Here is a 19,660-nt window from a genome sequence, read left to right as displayed (position 1 = left end):
CCTTCGGACACCCCTAGTTCGTTTCCCAGAGTTAGGAGTCTCTCATGTTCTGTCTCCCTCTCTGACATTTCCCACTCATTTTTTCTCCTTTCAATGTTGGGGCTTTCTAAGTACTTCTGGTTTATATAAATTTGAGCATCTTCTAACAAACAGAACTTATTAACTCAGAACCAAGACGATCACCCTCTAGGACCCGTCAGGGAGACTACATTCTCCCTCCACAACAACTTCATCACCACTACCATCTCCCAGTGCTCCTCCTTTTATTCTTTTTTCCTTTTTTTCTTTACTTTTGCTTTTTTCTCTTCTTTTTATCCCGTTTTCTTTTTCTTTGGGATTCTTGGCCTTTTATTTTTTACAACTTAGTTTTAAATTTTCTTTTTCACCTTAGTGGCCTTATGTTTTATTTCATTCTGATCTTTGATTTCAATTTCTGGTCTCCGACCTCCTCAGAATTATCTGGGGTGAAATTTACTAAGGTTGTGGTTGATATTCTTGACTGAGCCCAATCATACAGCCACTCTGCACTGAGCAAAATGACTAGAAGGAAGAACTAACCACAAAAGAAAGAAGCAAAAACACTACTCTCTCTGCGACAAAGTTACAGAATATGAATTACAATTTGATGTCAGAAAGCCAATTAACAAGCACAATTATAAAGCTACTGGTGGCTCTGGAAAAAAGCATAAAGGACTTAAGAAACTTCATGACTGCAAAATTTATATCTGATCAGACCGAAATTAAAAATCAATTAAATGAGAGTAGCCCAGGTGGCACAGCGATTTAGCACTGCCTGCCTGCAGCCCAGGGTGTGATCCTGCAGACCCAGGATCGAGTCCAACGTCCAGCTCCCTGCATGGAGCCTGCTTCTCCCTCGGCCTGTGTCTCTGCCTCCCTCTCTCTCTCTGTATGTCTCTCATGAATAAATAATTAAAATCTTTAAAAAAAAAAAACAATTAAATGAGATGCAATCCAAACTGGAGGTCCTAACGAAAACGATTAATCAGGTAGAAGAAAAAATTTGCATCATAGAAGACAAGTCTATGGCAAGGAAAGACACAAAGGAAAAAAGAGAAAAACAATTAAAAGACCATGAGGAAAAGTTAAGGGAAATAAATGATAGGCTCAAAAGGAAAAATCTATGTAGAATTGGAGTTCCAGAGAGCGCCGAGAGGGAAAGAGAGCCAGAAAGCATATTTGAACCAATCATAGAGGAGAATTTCCCTAATTTAGGGAGGGAAACAAGTACTCAGATCCAGAAGATAAGAGAGGTCCCCCCCAAAATCAATAAAAAACGTTCAAAACCTCGACATTTAATAGTGAAACTTGCAAATTTCAAAAAGAAAGAGAAAACCTTTAAAGCTGTGAGAGACAAGAGATTCCTAACTTATATGGGGACAAATATTAGATTAGCAGCAGACCTCTCCACAGAGACCTCGCAGGCCAGAAAGGGCTGGCAGGATATATTCAGGGAACTAAATGAGAAGGAAATGCGACCAGGAATACTATATACAGCAAGGCTCTCATTCAGAATAGAAGGAGAGAGAAAGAGCTTCCAAGATAGACAGAAACTGAAAGAATATGTGACCACCAAGCCAGCTCGTCGAGAAATATTAAGGGGGACCATGTAAAAGAAAGAGGATACACAAAGAAATAATCCACAAAAACAGGGTATGAATAGGTATTACAATGACACTAAATTCGTATCTTTCAGTATTAACTCTGAACGTGAAAGAGCTAAATGATCCCATCAAAAGACGGAGGGTTTCAGACTGGATAAAAAAAGCAAGACCCATCTATCTGCTGTATACAAGAGACTCATTTTATTTTTATTTTTTATTTATATATTTTTTATTGTTGTTCAATTTGCCAACATACAGCATAACACCCAGTGCTCATCCCACCAAGTGCCCCCCTCAGTGCCCATCACCCAGTCACCCCAACACCACGCCCACCTCCCCTTCCACTACCCCTTGTTCATTTCCCAGAGTTAGGTGTCTCTCATGTTTTCTCACCCGCACTGATATTCTCACTCATTTTCTCTCCTTTCCCTTTATTCCCTTTCACTGATTTTTATATTGCCCAAATGAATGAGACCATATAATGTTTGTCCTTCTCTGATGACTTATTTCACTCAGCAGAATACCCTCCAGGTCCATCCATGTCGAAGCAAATCGTGGGTGTTTGCCATTTCTAATGGCTGAGTAATATTCCATTGTATACATAGACCACATCTTCTTCATCCATTCATCTTTCGATGGACACCAAGGCTCTATCCACAGGTTGACTACTGTGGACATTGCTGATACAAACATCGGGGTGCAGGTGTCCCAGCGTTTCACTGCATCTGTATCTTTGGGGTAAATCACCAGTAGTGCAATTGCTGGGTCATAGGGCAGATCTATGTTTAACTCTTTGAAGAACCTGCACACAGTTTTCCAGAGTGGTTGTACCAGTTCACATTCCCACCAACAGTGCAAGAGGCTTCCCCTTTCTCCAAATCCCCTCATTTGCTGTTTCCTGTCTTGTTAATGTTCACCATTCTCACTGCTGTGAGGTGGTATCTCATTGTGGTTCTGATTTGTATTTCCCTGATGCCAAGTGATGTGGAGCATTTTCTCATGTGCTTGCTGGCTATGTCTATACAAGAGACTCATTTTAGACCTAAGGACAACTACAGCATGAAAATGAAAGGGGGGAGAATAGGCAGCCCCGGGTGCGCAGCGGTTTAGCGCCGCCTGCAGCCCAGGGCGTGATCCTGGAGACCCTGAATCGAGTCCCACGTCAGGCTCTCTGTATGATGCCTGTTTCTACCTCTGCCTGTCTCTCTGCCTCTCTCTCTGTCTCTAAGAATAAATAAATAAATCTTTTTTAAAGGGGGGGGGAACCATCCACCATTCAAATGGTCCTCAAATAAGGCTGAGGTAGCCATGCTCTATCAGATAAATTAATGTTTATCCCAAAGACTGTAGTAAGAGATGAAGTGTGACACTATATCATACTAAAAGGGTCTATCCAACAAAAGACCAAACAATTATAAATATTTATACCCCTAATGTGGGAGCTGCCAGGTATAACAATCAAATAGTAACCAAAGTAAAGACATACTTATATAATAATGCAATAATACTGGGAGACTTCAACACGGCACTTTCTGCAAATGACAGATCTTCTAAGTACAAAATTACCAAAGAAAAGCCTTAAATGATACACTGGACCAGATGGTTTTACAGATATATACAGAACTCTGCATCCGAAAGCAAATGAATAACACATTCTTCTCAAGTGCACGTGAGACTTTCTCCAGAATAGACTACATACTGGGTCACAAATCAGGTCTCAACTGATACAAAAAGACTGGAATTCTCCCCTGCATATTTTCAGAACACAAGGCTTTGAAACTAGAACTCAATCACAAGAAAAAATTTGGAAGAAACTCAAGCACATGGAGTTTAAAGAGCATCCTGCTAGAAGATGAATGGTTCAACCAGGAAATTTGAGAAGACATAAAAGATCCATGGAAACCAATGAAAATGAAGATACCACCGTTCAAAATTTTTGGGATATGCCAAAAGCAGTCCTAAAATGGAAATACATCACAATACAAGCCTCCCTCAAAAAGCTACAAAAAACGCAAATACACAAAGCTAACCTCGCACCTAAAGGAACTAGAGAAAGAACAGCAAATAAAACCTACACCCAGGAGAAGAAGAGAGTTAATAAAGATTCGACCAGAACTCAATGAAATAGAGACCAGAAGAATTGTAGAACTGATCAACTAAAGGAGGAGCTGTTTCTTTGAAAATATTAATAAGATACATAAACCATTAGGCAGCCTTATTTTAAAAAGATTCAAATTAATCACGAATGAAAAAGGAGAGATCACAACCAATACCAAGGAAATACAATTTTAAAAACGTATTATGAATAAAAAACGTATTATGAACAGCTATACACCAATAAACTAAACAATCATTAAGAAATGGACGCATAAAAAAAAAAGAAATGGACGCATACCTAAGAAACCACAATTTACCAAAACTGGAACAGGAAGAAATAGAAAACCTGAACAGACCAAAAACCAGGGAGGAAATTAAAGCAGTCATCAAAAACCTCCCAGGACACAAAAGTCCAGGGCCAGATAGCTTCCCAGGGGAAATCTATCAAACGTCTAAGAAGAAACAATACACATTCAACTAAAGCTGTTCAAAAACATAAAGAGATGGAATACTTTCAAACTCATTTTATGAGGCCAGCATCACCTTGATTCCAAAACCAGACAAAGACCCCACCAAAAAGCAGAATTATAGACCAATATCCCTGATGAACACAGATGGAAAATTATGAACAAGATACTAGCCAATAGGATCCAACAGTACATCAAAAATATTATTCACCATGACCAAGTGGGATTTACCCCGGGATGCAAGGCTGGTTCAACGCTCGTAAAGCAATCAATGTGATTGATCATATCAGCAAGAGAAAAAGCAAGAACCATATGATTCTCTCAATACATGCAGAGAAAGCATTTGACAAAACACAGCATCCATTCCTGATCAAAACTCTTCAGAGTGTAGGGATAGAGCGAACATTCCTCAGCATCTTAAAAGCCATCTACAAAAAGCCCACAGCAAGTATCATTCTCAATGGGGAAGCACTGGGAGCCTTTCCCCTAAGATCTGGAACACAACAGGGATGTCCACTCTCACCACTGCTATTCAACATAGTACTGGAAGTCCTAGCCTCAGCAATCACCAACAGAAAGAAATAAAAGGCATTCAAATTGACAACGAACAAGTCAAACTCTCCCTCTTCGCAGATAACATGATACTGTACATAGAAAACCCAAAAGACTCCACCCCAAGATTGCTAGAACTCATACAGCAACTCAGCAGTGTGGCAGGATACAAAATCAATGCCCAGAAATCAGTGGCATTTCTATACACTAACAATGGGACTGAAGAAAGAGAAATTAAGGAGTCAATCCCATTTACAATTGCACCCAAAAGCATAAGATACCTAGGAATAAACCTAACCAAAGAGGTAAAGGATCTATATACTCTAAAAACTACCTAACACTTCTGAAAGAAATTGAGGAAGACACAAAGAGATGGAAAAATATTCCATGCTCATGGATTAGAAGAATAAGTATTTTGAAAATGTCAACAATACCCAGGGCAATTTACACATTTAATGCAATGCCTGTCAAAATACCATGGACTTTCTTCAGAGAGTTGGAACAAATCATCTTAAGATTTGTGTGGAATCAGAAAAGACCCCGAATAGCCAGGGGAATATTAAAAATGAAAATCATAGCTGGGGGCATCACAATGCCAGATTTCAGGTTGTACTACAAAGCTGTGGTCATCAAGACAGTGTGTACTAGAACAAAAGCATACACGTAGATCAATGGAATGGAATAGAGAATCCAGAAGTGGACCCTCAACGTTATGGTCAATTAATATTCGACAAAGGAGGAAAGACTATCCACTGGAAAAAAAGACAGTCTCTTCAATCAATGGTGCTGGGAAAACTGGACATCCACATGCAGAAGAATGAAACTATACCATTCTCTTACACCAGACACAAAGATAAAACTCAAAATGGGTGAAAGATCTAAATGTGAGACAAGATTCCATCAAAATCCTAGAGGAGAACACAGGCAACACCCTTTTGGAACTCAGCCACAGCAACTTCTTGCAAGATACATCCATAAAGGCAAGGGAAAGAAAAGCAAAAATGAATTATTGGGACTTCATCAAGATAAGAAGCTTCTGCACAGCAAAAGAAACAGTCAACAAAACTAAAAGACAACCTACAGAATGGAAGAAGATATTTGCAAATGACCAATCAGATAAAGGGCTCGTATCCAAGATCTATAAAAAACTTATTGAACTCAACAGCTAAGAAACAAACAAGCCAATCATGAAACGGGCAAAAGACATAAACAGAAATTTCACAGTAGACGACCTACACATGGCCAACAATTGCGTGGGAAAATGCATTGCATCACTTGTCATCAGGGAAATACAAATCAAAACCACAATGAGATACCACCTCACACCAGTGAGAATGGTGAACATTAACAAGACAGGAAACAAAAAATGTTGGAGAGAAAAAAAATAAAAAATAAAAAATAAAAAATAAATTTAAAAAAATGTTGGAGAGGATATGGAGAAAGGGGAAGCCTCTTGCACTGTTGGTGGGAATGTGAACTGGTACAGCCACTCTGGAAAACTGTGTGCAGGTTCTTCAAAGAGTTAAAAATAGAGCTACCCAAGACCCAGCAATTGCACTGCTGAGGATTTACCCCAAAGACACAGATGCAGTGAAACACCAGGACACCTGCACCCCGATGTTTATATCAGCAATGTCCCCAGTAGTCAACCTGTGGAAGGAGCCTTGGTGTCCATCGAAAGATGAATGGATGAAGAAAATGTGGTCTATGTATACAATGGAATAGTACTCAGCCATTAGAAACAACGAATACCCAACATTTGCTTCTACGTGCATGGAATTCGATAGTATTATGCTGAGTGAAGTAAGTCAATCAGAGAAGGACAAATATATGGTTTCATTAAAACTGGGAATATAAAAATTAGTGAAAAGGAATAAAGGGAAAGGAGAGAAAATGAGTGGGAAATATCAGAGGGAGTGACATAACATGAGACCCTCCTGACTCTGGGAAATAAACAAGGGGTAGTGGAAGGGGAGGTGTGTAAGGGGATAGGTGACTGGATGACAGGCACTGGGGCACTGGGTGTTATAATATATGTTGGCAAATCGAACTCCATTTAAAAAATATACCAAAAAAAAAAACAGTTTTTGTTTGGAATAACAAGAATTGGGAGCATATGTGCTTATTACATGTTGTAAATGTATTTAATATCACCAAATTGCACATTTTGAAATAGTTAAGATGATAAATATTGTATATATTTTGCCAATATAAAAATAATTGCAAGATACTGCTGCTTCACAGCCACAAGAATGTGTATAATCAAAAACATGATAATAGAATGTGGTGGTGCGGATGTGGAAATTGGAACCTTTTTTTTTTAAGAGAGAGGGAGAGTGTTCAAGCATAAGTGGGGGAGGGAAGGTAGATCAGAGGGAGGAGAGAGAGAATCCCAAGCAGGTTCCATTCCCAGGACAGAGCCCCACGCGCAGCTCTCTCTCTCATGATTCCAACCAAGATCATAACCTGAACTGAAATCAAGAGTCAAATGTTCAACTGACTGAGCCACCCAGGGAACTCCAAAATTGGAACCTTTATACACAGCTGTTATGAAAGGGAATTGTGCAGCCACCTTAAAAACCAGTTATATACAGTATTATCATATGAAAGAGCATTCCTACTTCTCAGTATAATAGGTAAATAAAAATACATGCTCACACAAAAATTTATTAATGAATATTAACAGCTGCACGATAAATAATAACCAAATAGTAGAAACAAACCAAATATCCATTGAATGATGAATGGAATATTATTCAGTGATAAAAAGGAATGAAGTTCTGAGTCATTTTACAACATGGATGTACTGTGAAAACATCCTAAATGAATGTAGCCAGTCACAAAATACCACATACTGTATGATCCTTTTCATACAAAATGTTCAGAATACCTAACAACAGGAAGTAAAATAGTGGTTGTTAAGAACTGGGGTAGAGGATGTGGGGGGAAATGAGGAATGAGCACTAATTGGTACAGAGTTTCTTACTGAAATAATGAATATTGTAGTGATGGCTGCACAGGTTTATGAATATACTAAAAACACTGAACTGTACTCTTTAAAGGGATAAGCTGTATGATATGTGATTTATATCAATAAAGTCAGCATTTTCAAAAAGTAACCTTGGGACACCTGGCTAGTTCAGTCGGAAGAGCATGAAACTCTTGATCACAGTGTTATGATTTTTTTTAAGATTTTATTTATTTACTCATGAGAGAGGCAGAGACACAGGCAGAAGGAGAAGCAGGCTCCATGCAGGGAGCCCGACACGGGACTCGATCCCGGGTCTCCAGGATCAGGCCCTGGGCTGAAGGCAGATGCTCAACCGCTGAGCCACCCAGGCGTCCCCAGAGTTATGATTTCAAGCCCGACACTGGGCATAGAGGTTAAACTTTTTTTTTTTTTTTCAAAAGTGACTTGGTCATTAACTGAACTGTTAGCAAATCTTTTGACAATAACTGCACTGGGATTTTGATCTTTCATACAATTTCTCCTCCAAAAAAGAATGGGAATAAGTCAACTATAATCAAATTTTTAAAATGTTTTTAAACTAGAAAAAAAAACTAACTCAAACTAAAAGTCTTAAGATATCTGAGGACATTTGACAATATTTAGTTTTAAAAATAGTAATTAGGAAGTAATCTGCAACTAGTTGAACTTTTTTTTGTTTAACAGAGATTATAAAACTACAGAACAGAAACAAATTAAAAATCTATGTTATCTATATGTTTTTTAAAACTTACCTGTCAAGCTAGATGATTACTTTGTTGGAATATGAGACCAAAAAGCAATAAACTTTATTGAATAATATATTAAGAATGAGACAGAAAAAGTACAAGTTTCTTCTATTCAAGATCTCATCCTAGGATATTGTAACTTAACATGAAGCTCTGCTTCCTGAAAAATTCCATATTCAATATTAAGAAAAAAAATCAGTATCCATCATTTATGTGTATCCAGGGCACAAAGTTTTACAATGTGGTTTTTATAATTTCTATTCTCTGTGATAAGATTTTTTTGGCCTTTAACTCAACTTGAACCTTATTACTCTATTTAATATTGTTTAACATAAATTTTATAGTGGGACAGAGGAAGAACCAATGGACCTGTCTGGTACAAAGTTTGTGCCATAAATAAGAGAAGTTAAAAGGTATCTTCCCTTTTAATTCTTCAGAGATCTCTTCAGTTATCTTCTAAAAGATGAAAACTTTTTTTTTAAGATTTTACTTATTTATTCATGAGAGACACAGAGAGAGAGGCAGAGACACAGGCAGAGAGAGAAGCAGGCTCCATGCAGGGAGCCCGATGTGGGACTTGATCCTCTGACTCCAGGATCACGCCCTGGGCTAAAGGCAGATGCTCAATCGCTGAGCCATCCAGGCATCCCAGATGAAAACTTTTTTAAGCCTACATGCCTCTTTTGGCCCTTGTGAAATATCAACATATTTTGCTTGAAGAATTTGAGGGAATATAACATACATCTGTTCCTTTACAGAAAGAAAAAAAGGGAGGGGAACAAAAATACTGAAACAGGAAATAATGCTGGTATTTATTTTATATCATCTAAAAAATATTCACTGAGGTCTCTCAGCCATCTAAAAACATAAAAATTAAGTATATGAGATGACAAGTCACATCCAGCATGGGGCCTACAGAATAATCATCTTAGAAGATGAATTTTATTTTTCTAGGACAGAATCCAAAATTTACAACAAAAAACAAGGCATTACTAAAATCTAAACATTCTCAAGTCCTAAAATAAAATACATTAAAAGGTAGTCCTTAATAAATAAGTATCCTGAATATAAAGAGCCACTGAAAATCTCTGGAGTATCATTGAACATTTCCCTAAAACAAAAAGGAGGCAATCTCTTTTTTCACAAAAACTTGGATCAGGGGGAGATGGGGGAGGTGGGCGGGGGTGGGGGTGACTGGGTAACAGGCACTGAGGGGGGCACTTGATGGGATGAGCATGGGTGTTATTCTATATGTTGGCAAACTGAACACCAATAAAAAAATAAATTTATAAAATATTTTTAAAAACTTGGATCAAATTCATTTGAGTTAAAAAGCAAAATAGTGGTTCTAAATTCTGTAGAAGCCATCTTAAAACTTTATTAAGTCTTTTGTAATACTTTATAATTAAACGGAAAAATTTAAAAGAGTTGGTCAGAGGGAAACTAATTATGTAATCCATGCCTAGAAATTAAAGTTACATTAAGATTAGCATTGAGAAAAAAAAGATTAGCATTGAGAGGACTTAATTATAAAGAAACAAGAGAAAATAAGTTCTGCATTCTGATAAGTGAGTGGAAAATAATACAACAAACCTAACTAAACCTAATCCTCCTATGTCAACACAACTAAAGTTCCTATTCTGCGTGTACTCATACAGATAGTTGAGAATCTTGCCCTGTAGGTGTAACCTCACTCTATGACAGTTTTACCATCAAAAGCTATAAATAATTATTTATTTCTCTAGTTAAACTTCCTCATTCATTTATTTTCAGTTGATGGCTCCAATCATGGAGAATTTAAATCAATGCCAACTCACAGAATGTAAATGTCATATGTTCTTTAACTATTAAATGGTTTTGGGGTGCTTGGGTGGCTCATCAGTTAAGCATCTGCCTTCAGTTCAGGTCATGACCCCAAGTCCTGGGATCGAGGCCTGTGTTGGGCTTCTCCCTCTCCTCCCCACTTGTGCTCTCTCTTGCTATCTCCGTCTCTCTCTCTCAAGTAAATAAAATGTTCTTTAAAAACCTATTAAATGGTTATCATTTCATAATTACTAAATAAAAGACATTAAGAAATAGCCAAAATCCTGAGTTTCTAATTTTCAGGTCTGGCTTTAACATCCGAAAAAGTTGTATAGGACTGTTTCTTTCAATGTGCCTCAGTGGAAAGATGAGTTGTAATCTTGTAATCTAGGAGTAATAATATAAGTGAATAGGACTAAAAGATATAATTTTCTTTTTTTTTTTAAGATATAATTTTCTAATTGTTCCTGCTTTTTTGAAAATCCTCTAAATCACCTGTATATCATTAAAATTTCAAAGCAAAAGCAATTCATCTTCACAAACATCTCCCGCCTGAAAAACTTCCATTTCACTCTCCTCAAGGTTACAAAATAAGTACATGAAGATGTCCCTATGTACAGCATAGGGAATATAGTCAATAATACTATAATAACTCAGAATCTAATAGTGAAGAAAGGCTATCAAGTAGCCCAACATTAATCTAGGACAGGAGGATTTCCATTACTATAATTTTCTAACACTTTTAAAATCTCTGACTACATCTAATTTTATCTTCCTTTAGGGTTAAAACTCTTTACTTCATTTCCAATACCTGCTAACCTCTTTATCTCTTATTTGTTGAGTATAGTTGACAATGTTATATTAGTTTCAGGTGTACAGCACAGTGATTCGACTTCACTATATATTATGCTATGCTCAACACATGTGCAGCTACCATCTGTCACTATACAATCCTATTACAGTACCACTGACCATGTTCCCTATGCTGTAACTTTTATTCCTGTGACTTATTCATTCCATAACTGGCAGTCTGTATCTATCACTCACCTTCACCCATTTTGTCCAACCCTCCAACTCCATTCCCTCTGGAAATCATGTTTGTTCTCTATAGGTCTGATTCTCTGTTTTTTTATTCATCTGTACTGTTTTTACATTCCACATATGAATGAAATCATATGGTATTTACCTTTCTCAATCTCATTTAGTTCACTTAGCATACCTTTAGATCCCTCCATGTTGTCACAAATGTCACAATTTCAATCTTTTTGAAGAGTAATGAGTACTATTCTGTGTATGTCTCCTTATCAATTCATCTCCTGATAGATAATTTGGGTATCATAAATAATGCAGCAATAAACACAGGAGTACATATATATTTTCTAATGAATGTTTTCATTTTCCTTGACCTAGTAGTGGAAATACTGGATCACATGGTACCTATTTTTAATTTTTTGAGGAACCTTCATACTGTTTTCCATAGCGGTTATACAAATTCTACAGTGCTTACTAACAGTGCACTAGGGCTCCTTTTTCTCCACATCCTCACCAACACCTGATTTCTTGTGTTTTTTATTCTAACCATTTCAACTGGTATGAGGTGATATCTCATTGTGATTCTGGCTTTGCATTTCCCTGATGATTAGTGATGTTGAACATCTTTTCATGTGTCTGTTAGCCATATTCTGAATATAAACCCCTTATTAAGTATATCATTTGCAAATATCTTCTCCTATTCAGTAGGGTTGCCTTTTATCTGTCTATAGTTGTCTTTGGTGCACAAAAGCTTTTTTATTTTGATATAGTCTCAATATTTTATTTTTGCTTTTGTTTCCCTTGTCTTAGGAGACATATCCAGAAAAATGTTGCTATAGCAGATGTCAGAGAAATTACTACCTTTGTTCTTTTAGGATTTTAACGGTTTCAGGTCTCACACTTAGGTCTTTAATCTATTTTGAGTTTATTTTTGTGTAAGGTGTTAGAAACTGGTCCAGTTTCATTCTTTTACATGTAGCTGTCCAGTTGTCCCAGCACCATTTCTTAAAGAGAATGTCTTTTCTCTATTGAATATTATTCCCTCCTCTGTCATAATTCAACTGACCATAATAATTGTGGGTTTATTCCTGGGCTCTCTATCTTGTTCCATTGATGTTATGTGCCTATTTTTGGGCAAGTACCATACTTCTTTGATCACTACAGCTTTGTAATACATCTTGAAATCAGGAATTGGGATACCTCCAGCTTTATTGTTCCTTCTCAAGACTGCTTTGTCTTTGTCTATTCAGGGTCTTTCGTGATTCCATACAATTTTTAGTATTATTTGTTCTAGTTCTGTGAAAATTGCTGTTAGTAATTTGATAAGATTGCACTGAATCCATAGGTTGCATTGAGGAATACTGATAACCTCCATTTTAAGAAGCAAAGTTTGCTGGAGAAATTTCCTCAAATATATCTTGAAAAACCAACACTAAACCACGAATGTTTCCTCTATTAAAAGAGTAGAAGGGCCCCTGGCTGGCTAAGTCAGCTGAACATGTTTGTGACTCTTGATAGTAGTCAGTTCAAGCCCCATGTTGGCCATAGGGCTTACTTAAAAAGAGAGAGAAAAATGTAATGATTTTATATAGAATAAAGAGAAAATAAACTGTAATTTAAATTAAAAATTGTAGAAGGAAGCAGAAATGCAGTTTTACTTTGCCCACTATAAGAAAAAAAAACTATTTTCCTCTAGAAATTGATTCAGATATAGAAATGAATCTATATCCCTATGTATTGTAGTGCAAAGAATACTGGAACCAGTTTATTTTTTTTAATTTTTTTTTATTTATTTAGGATAGTCACACACAGAGAGAGAGAAAGAGAGAGAGGCAGAGACATAGGCAGAGGGAGAAGCAGGCTCCATGCACTGGGACCCCAACGTGGGATTCGATCCCGGGTCTCCAGGATCGCGCCCTGGGCCAAAGGCAGGCGCCAAACCGCTGCACCACCCAGGGATCCCTGGAACCAGTTTAAATAACACTCCTTTCTCTTTTGGTGAAGAGGAAATGGGGAAAAAAAGAGAATCTAGGTTTTCTATGATAAGAGAAAACCATATATTCCTATATAGCTAAATGTTCAATGTTTTAACTAAGTCCATCTGTAAGCTATTCGGGTTATCATTTAATTTGTGGATCATTATTCAATTTTGAAGGAGTTCTAAAAAGCAAATCTCTCCAGATAAAAATGAAGTTTATTTCCCAATCATCAAAAATTGAATCAGATAAAATCTTGCTGAATGCAAGCACTAACTATACAGTTTTGACAAACGCTAATTAAGGCTTCAAATAGTATTAATTTTTTCACACAAACAATAAAACCATCATGCTAGAGACAAAAGATATATAAACATATTAATTAGATAATCTTTGAAACTACAGCTTTTAGTTTAACTTAGAATGTTCCAGGAAATAGATACACCTGAGGGGGATGGTATGAGAAATCAGAAAACAACTTATAGGATAACTTCTATAATTTTTTGTTATGTACATCAGAGTTATTCACAGCTCTTTCATGAAATTGTTTCCAGCTATTAAATGCATCCACTCTGAAAAATAGGAAGGAGAGAAAGCAACTCAGTTTTGTTAAGGGCTTACACTATGCTAGACATCTCATAAATATTTTCATTTAAGTATTGTCTCCATTGCACAGATGAAAAACAACTCGGGACACTGGGGAACTTTCTAAAGGTTACAAAGCAAGAGAACTGGATTTGAACCCAAATCTATCACTATATCATGTAATTCCAAATGAAATTAAGTTGAGACTAAAAGCAAATTGAGCTTGGGGCATCTGACTCAGTTGGCAGAGCATACAATGCTTTTTTTTTAAGATTTTATTGATTTATTAATGAGAGACACAAAGATAGAGAGAGAGAGAGAAAGAGAGAGAGAGAGGCAGAGACACAGGCAGAGGGAGAAGCAGGCTCCATGCCAGGAGCCCGACGTGGGACTCGATCCCAGGTCTCCAGGATCAGGCACTGGGCTGAAGGCAGCACTAAACCGCTGAGCCACCTGGGCTGCCCTTTTTTTAAAAAACAAAAGATTTTATTTATTTATTCATGAGAGACACACAGGAGAGAGAGAGAGGCAGAAACAGGCTACCCTAGAGCATACAACTCTTGATTTTGGGTTTATGAGTTCAAGCCCAACGTTGGACAGTAGATTGTACTTAATAAAAAAAATCTTAAAAACAAAATAAAAACAAGTTGAGTTCAAACTCCTTGAATTTTACTCCAAAGGTTTGGAAATGAATCCATTTTCCACAAAAAAGTCATTTGCTATATTTTTATATTTCATGTAAATGAAATATATTTCATGTAAATGAAAATCACTAAATAATTTATGAGAAATTGTTTGAAACATTCCTCTACTGCTGGCAAAATAACAGGCACACAATATTTCTATTAAATATCAGACTATAGTATTGTGTGCCTATAGTTTGGTTCCTTTTGTACCTTAAAGAAAGCCTGATATTTAATAGAAAAAAAGTACTAACTTCTCTTTTAAAATGAAAAAATTACAGCTCCTTTATTCACATCTCTTCTCTATAATATTCTAGGTGTGAAAGTTTTAGCTTATTGTTGCTAAGGACTTTCCTCCACATCCTCCTTCTTAATAAATCCAGGATAGAGGGACGCCTGGGTGGCTCAGCGGTTGAGTGTCTGCCTTCAGCTCAGGTCCTGGGATTGAGTCCCGCATCAGGCTCCCTGCATGGAGCCTGCTTCTCCCTCTGCCTCTGTCTCTGCCTCTGTGTGTCTCTCATGAATAAGTAAGTAAAATCTTAAAAAGAAGAATCCAGGATAGAAAGCATAATATAAAGAAAAGCATGAAGTACAAAATAGAATGTCATGTAAAATCCCACCATCCACAGATAATCACAGGGGAAAAAACACACGTTTCCTGTTAATATACTGTGAATATTTTCCTGCATTATAAATATTTTTCTAAAACATAATTTTTAATGGCAGCAACATATTCCATCATGTAAAGATGCTGTAAATTTTTTCAACCTAATTACACTTAAAGACAGCCTACCAATGTGATATATAGCACAGCTATTATACCAGCCTATCAATGGGATATATAGCACAGCTATTAAATTTTAAAATCAGTTTTTATGTGTTCAGAACAGAAGTATTACAAAAACAGAGGGGGGCTATGTGCATTGACTATTACAAAAGATGCACTAAGAAAAATAAACTGACACTTATTTTACATTCACTTCAAGAATTACCAATGCTTTTTGTGCTGTTTAATGTAAGTTTTAAGTTTTATTTTGTCTTCAAAATCACACTGGCCATGATAAAGAACTGTAGAACAAGAAAATTCTCAACCTGCCAATGGAGCTATAAATGAGTAAAACCATTACAGTAAACAATTTGGCAATTATCTCATAATAAAAAATAAAATTGACCTCCTAAAGAAACTCTAACATAAAAAAAAAGAAACTAACATATGTGCAAAGGAAACACGTTTAAAAACATTCATGGTAACACCTTTTAATTGCACCAAATTAATTTGAAAAATTTCTAAATATCCATCAGTGACAGATCTGTAACTTACAGTATAGCCATACTTATACTAAACAGGAATGAAAAATGAGCAGAAATATAATGCAGGCCATAAATGTGAGCCACACACATAACTTAAAATTTTTATAAAAGCCACATTTAAAGAAAAGAACAAGCAGGTAAAATTAATTTTAATCTTATTTAAATCCACTGTACCCAAATCATTATCATTTCATTATGTAACCAATACAAAATAACTGATGAGATATATTTTATATAAATATATATTTATATATTTAAATATTTTTTATATATTTTTTCATTCCAAAGCTTCTAAATTCTGTGTGCAAATAGAATTCTAGCACATCTCGATTCATAATACCTACATTTCCAGTGCTCAACAGCCACAGATATTTTATGGCTATTGTACTAGATACTGCAGGTCTATGTCTACCTCAAAATCCAAAAAACACTGAACAAAAAAAGCAAGTTGTGAAATAATATGGACATAATGATGTCAAACTCATAAAACTGAAAAATCCTAAATAATGTTTAAGTTTATGGATGTATAAAAATTTATACATACATGTACATGTATATAGAAAATATAAGACCTCACTTCTATTATCTTTTAATGTTTTTTTTTTTCTTTAAAAGAAATCTGGGACAGCTCGGTGGCTCATTGGTTGAGCGTCTGCCTTCAGCTCAGGTTGTGGTCCTGGGGTCCTGGGATCAAGTCCAACATCAAGCTACCTGTGGGGAGTCTGCTTCTCTCTCTGCCTATGTCTCTCTGCCTCTCTCTGTGTGTCTCTCATGAATAAATAAAATCTTTAAAAAAAAGGAAACGTGAAATACAAGATTTCATAAAGCTAGGTAGTAGGTGCAGAAGTATTAATGTTACATTGTCTTAAGTTTTTCCAAATTAAATAATATATTCAGAGTATGAATGTTCTCAAACTCTCATTATTTGTTTACATTCAATAACTTAAATCTAAAAATATACCTATCAAGTACTGAGAATATAAACTTCATACTTTTTCTTTCTACAGAGAGCAAAAGCATCTTTCTATCCTTCATATATTAAGTTTGATGATAAAAACTAAAGGAAAACTTCAAAAATTCAATTAAGGGTAAGAACTGATGAATTTGTCTCACTTATTCAATAGGCATTTATTATATGGCTACTATGAGTATTCAAAACAATCTAATATAGCAAATGACTTTTCTGTCATGAGTTACACAGCCATATGGGGATCAAAGTATATTTAGACACAATACAAAAGACCAAGATCAAAAAAGAAAAGAGCTAAACACTAAAAAGGTGACTTTGGCCCTCAGAGTACTTTTTTAAAAGATTTTATTTATTTATTTATTTATTTGAGAGAGAGAGAGCACAAGAACGAGCATGAACAAAGGCAGAGGGAGAGGCAGACAACCCAATGATCAGGGAACAGGAATCGGGGCTCTATCCTAGGATCATGACCTGAGCCTAAGGGCAGGCGTTTAACCAACTAAGCCACCCAGGCACCCCTCAGAGTAGTTCTTAAATGGAAAAGTTTAAAAGAGAGCCCTAAAATTGCATATTAGTTTACTAATATGGGACATACAATTACATCTCAGAATAGTTTTTTTAAAGACCAGTGAAAGTACACACTCAAAACCCTCATTATACATTAAATTAAAAGATTTGGCTAAGTATGAATTACTAGTACTTAAGCAAAATATTCTTATAAAGGTTTAGAGTGTATAGAAGCAAAGTTCAAAATGAGAAGCACTGGAACCAAACACTACACCTTGTCATAACTGGAAACTTGGGATATAAATGGTCATTCATAACAATAAAGTTTATACAAAACAAGAAATCTCTTAACACCCTGATTGAAAAGGCGACATTAAAAAACTAAACTTCAGTTATACTAATCTCTGCAATTTACTTTGAAATAAGAAAACAGGATAGACTGCTGCATCAACAGAGATGGATAAATGCATAATAAAACACATACAACATGGGCAGCCTGGGTGGCTCAGCAGTTTAGTGCTGCCTTCGGCCCAGGGCCTGATCCTGGAGACCCAGGATCGAGTCCCATGTTGGGCTCCCTGCATGGAGCCTGCTTCTCCCTCTGCCTGTGTCTCTGACCCCCCCCCCCCCGTGAGTGTCTCTCATGAATAAATAAAATCATTTAAATAAATAAAAATAAATAAATAATAAAACAAATACAATAAAATGTTAAAGGTTAGATCCAGGTGTTGAGTATATGTAAAATTCTTTCAAATTTGGCATCAGTTTGAAAATTTTCATAACAAAAAGTTGAAAAATTTACACTTCAATAATATGACAGTATAAACATTCTCACCTACAATTATTAATGACCTCCAAACACCAAAAACACTACCACTTAAAAGAAATCAAGAAGGTAGGGGTGCTTGAGTGGCTCAGGCAGTTAAGTATCCAACTCTTGATTTTCAGCGCAGGTCATGATGTCAGAGTTGTGAGATCCAGCCACATACCGGATTCCCAGCTGGGTGGGGAGCCTACTTAAGATTCTCTCTCTGCCCTTTCACCGCCTCTCTCTCTCTCTCTCTCTCTCTCTCTCTCTCTCTCTCTCTTTCTCTCTTTCTCTCTTTCTCTCTCTCCCCTGCCCCCTCTCTCTCCCTCTCTCCCTCTCTCCCTCCCTCCCTCTATTAAAAAAAAAGAAATCAAGCAGGCAACTTTCTTTTAGTATTGAAAACAAGAAAAAAAAATCAACTTTTTTACAAATACTTCAGTTTAGGCAAACACCACACAGTATGGTTTGTTTTACAATAACAAAAATTACCATGAGATATCACCTCACACATGTCAAATGGCTAAAAACAACAACACAAGAAACAGGTGTTGGCAAGGATGCAGAGGAAGAGGAAAACTTTTAGTTAGTGGGAATGCAAACAGGTGCAGCCACTCTGGTAAACAGTATACAGGTTCCTCAAAAAATTAAAAATAGAACTACCCTATAATCCAGCAATTGTTTTACTAGATGTTTACACAAAGAATACAAAAATACTAATTCACAGAGAGATACACGCATCCCAATGTTTATAGCAGCATTATCTGTAATAGCAAAATTATGGAAGTTGCCCAAATGTCCATCAACTGATGAATGGATAAAGATGTTCTCTCACGCACTCGCTCTCTCTCACTCTCTCACTCTTTCTCTCTCTCTCTCTCTCACACACACACACACATACACACACACACACGGAATATTACTCAGCCATAAAAAAGAATGAAATTTTGCCATTTGAGACAAGGAGGATGGAGCTAGATAGTATTACAGTAAGCAAAAATATGTCAGAGAAGAACAAGTACCATATGATTTCACTAATATGTGGAATGTAAGAAATCAACAAGCATTAAAAAAAGAAACAATTAACTAGAGAACAAATTGATGGTTACCAGAGGGGAAGTGAGTGGGGGAATGGGTGAAGCAGGTAATATGGATTAAAGAGTGCACTTATTGTGATGAGCAACAGGTGTTGTATCACTAAGCTGTACACCTGCAACTAATATTATATGTTAAGTAACTAGAATTTAAATAAAAACAAAGTAAAATATGTCTTCCTATAATAATATGATGTCTGAAATTTGTTTTAGAATAAATCTGTGAGGGGCGCCTGGCTGGCTTAGCAGTTGAGTGTCTTCTGCCCAGGGCATGATCCCGGAGTCCCAGGGTCAAGTCCCGTGTCGGGCTCCCTGCATGGAGCCTGCTTCTCTCTCTGCCTTTGTCTCTGCCTCTCTCTCTCTCTCTCTCTCTGTCTCATGAATAAATAAATAAAATCTTTTAAGTAATAAACGATAGGTA

The 19,660-nt window shown here is 36.4% G+C and overlaps 1 protein-coding gene across 9 annotated transcripts in view; it reads right to left on the bottom strand.

Annotated features, from left to right (window-relative positions):
• Positions 1-19,660, bottom strand: part of ATRX (ATRX chromatin remodeler) — a 328,475-nt gene that overhangs the window by 276,885 nt on the left and 31,930 nt on the right. The window lies entirely within an intron of this gene.

The sequence above is a fragment of the Canis aureus genome, chromosome X (genome assembly GCF_053574225.1).
Source record: "Canis aureus isolate CA01 chromosome X, VMU_Caureus_v.1.0, whole genome shotgun sequence".
NCBI classification, from domain to species: Eukaryota; Metazoa; Chordata; class Mammalia; order Carnivora; family Canidae; genus Canis; species Canis aureus.
This window is presented reverse-complemented; position numbering and strand designations above follow the sequence as displayed.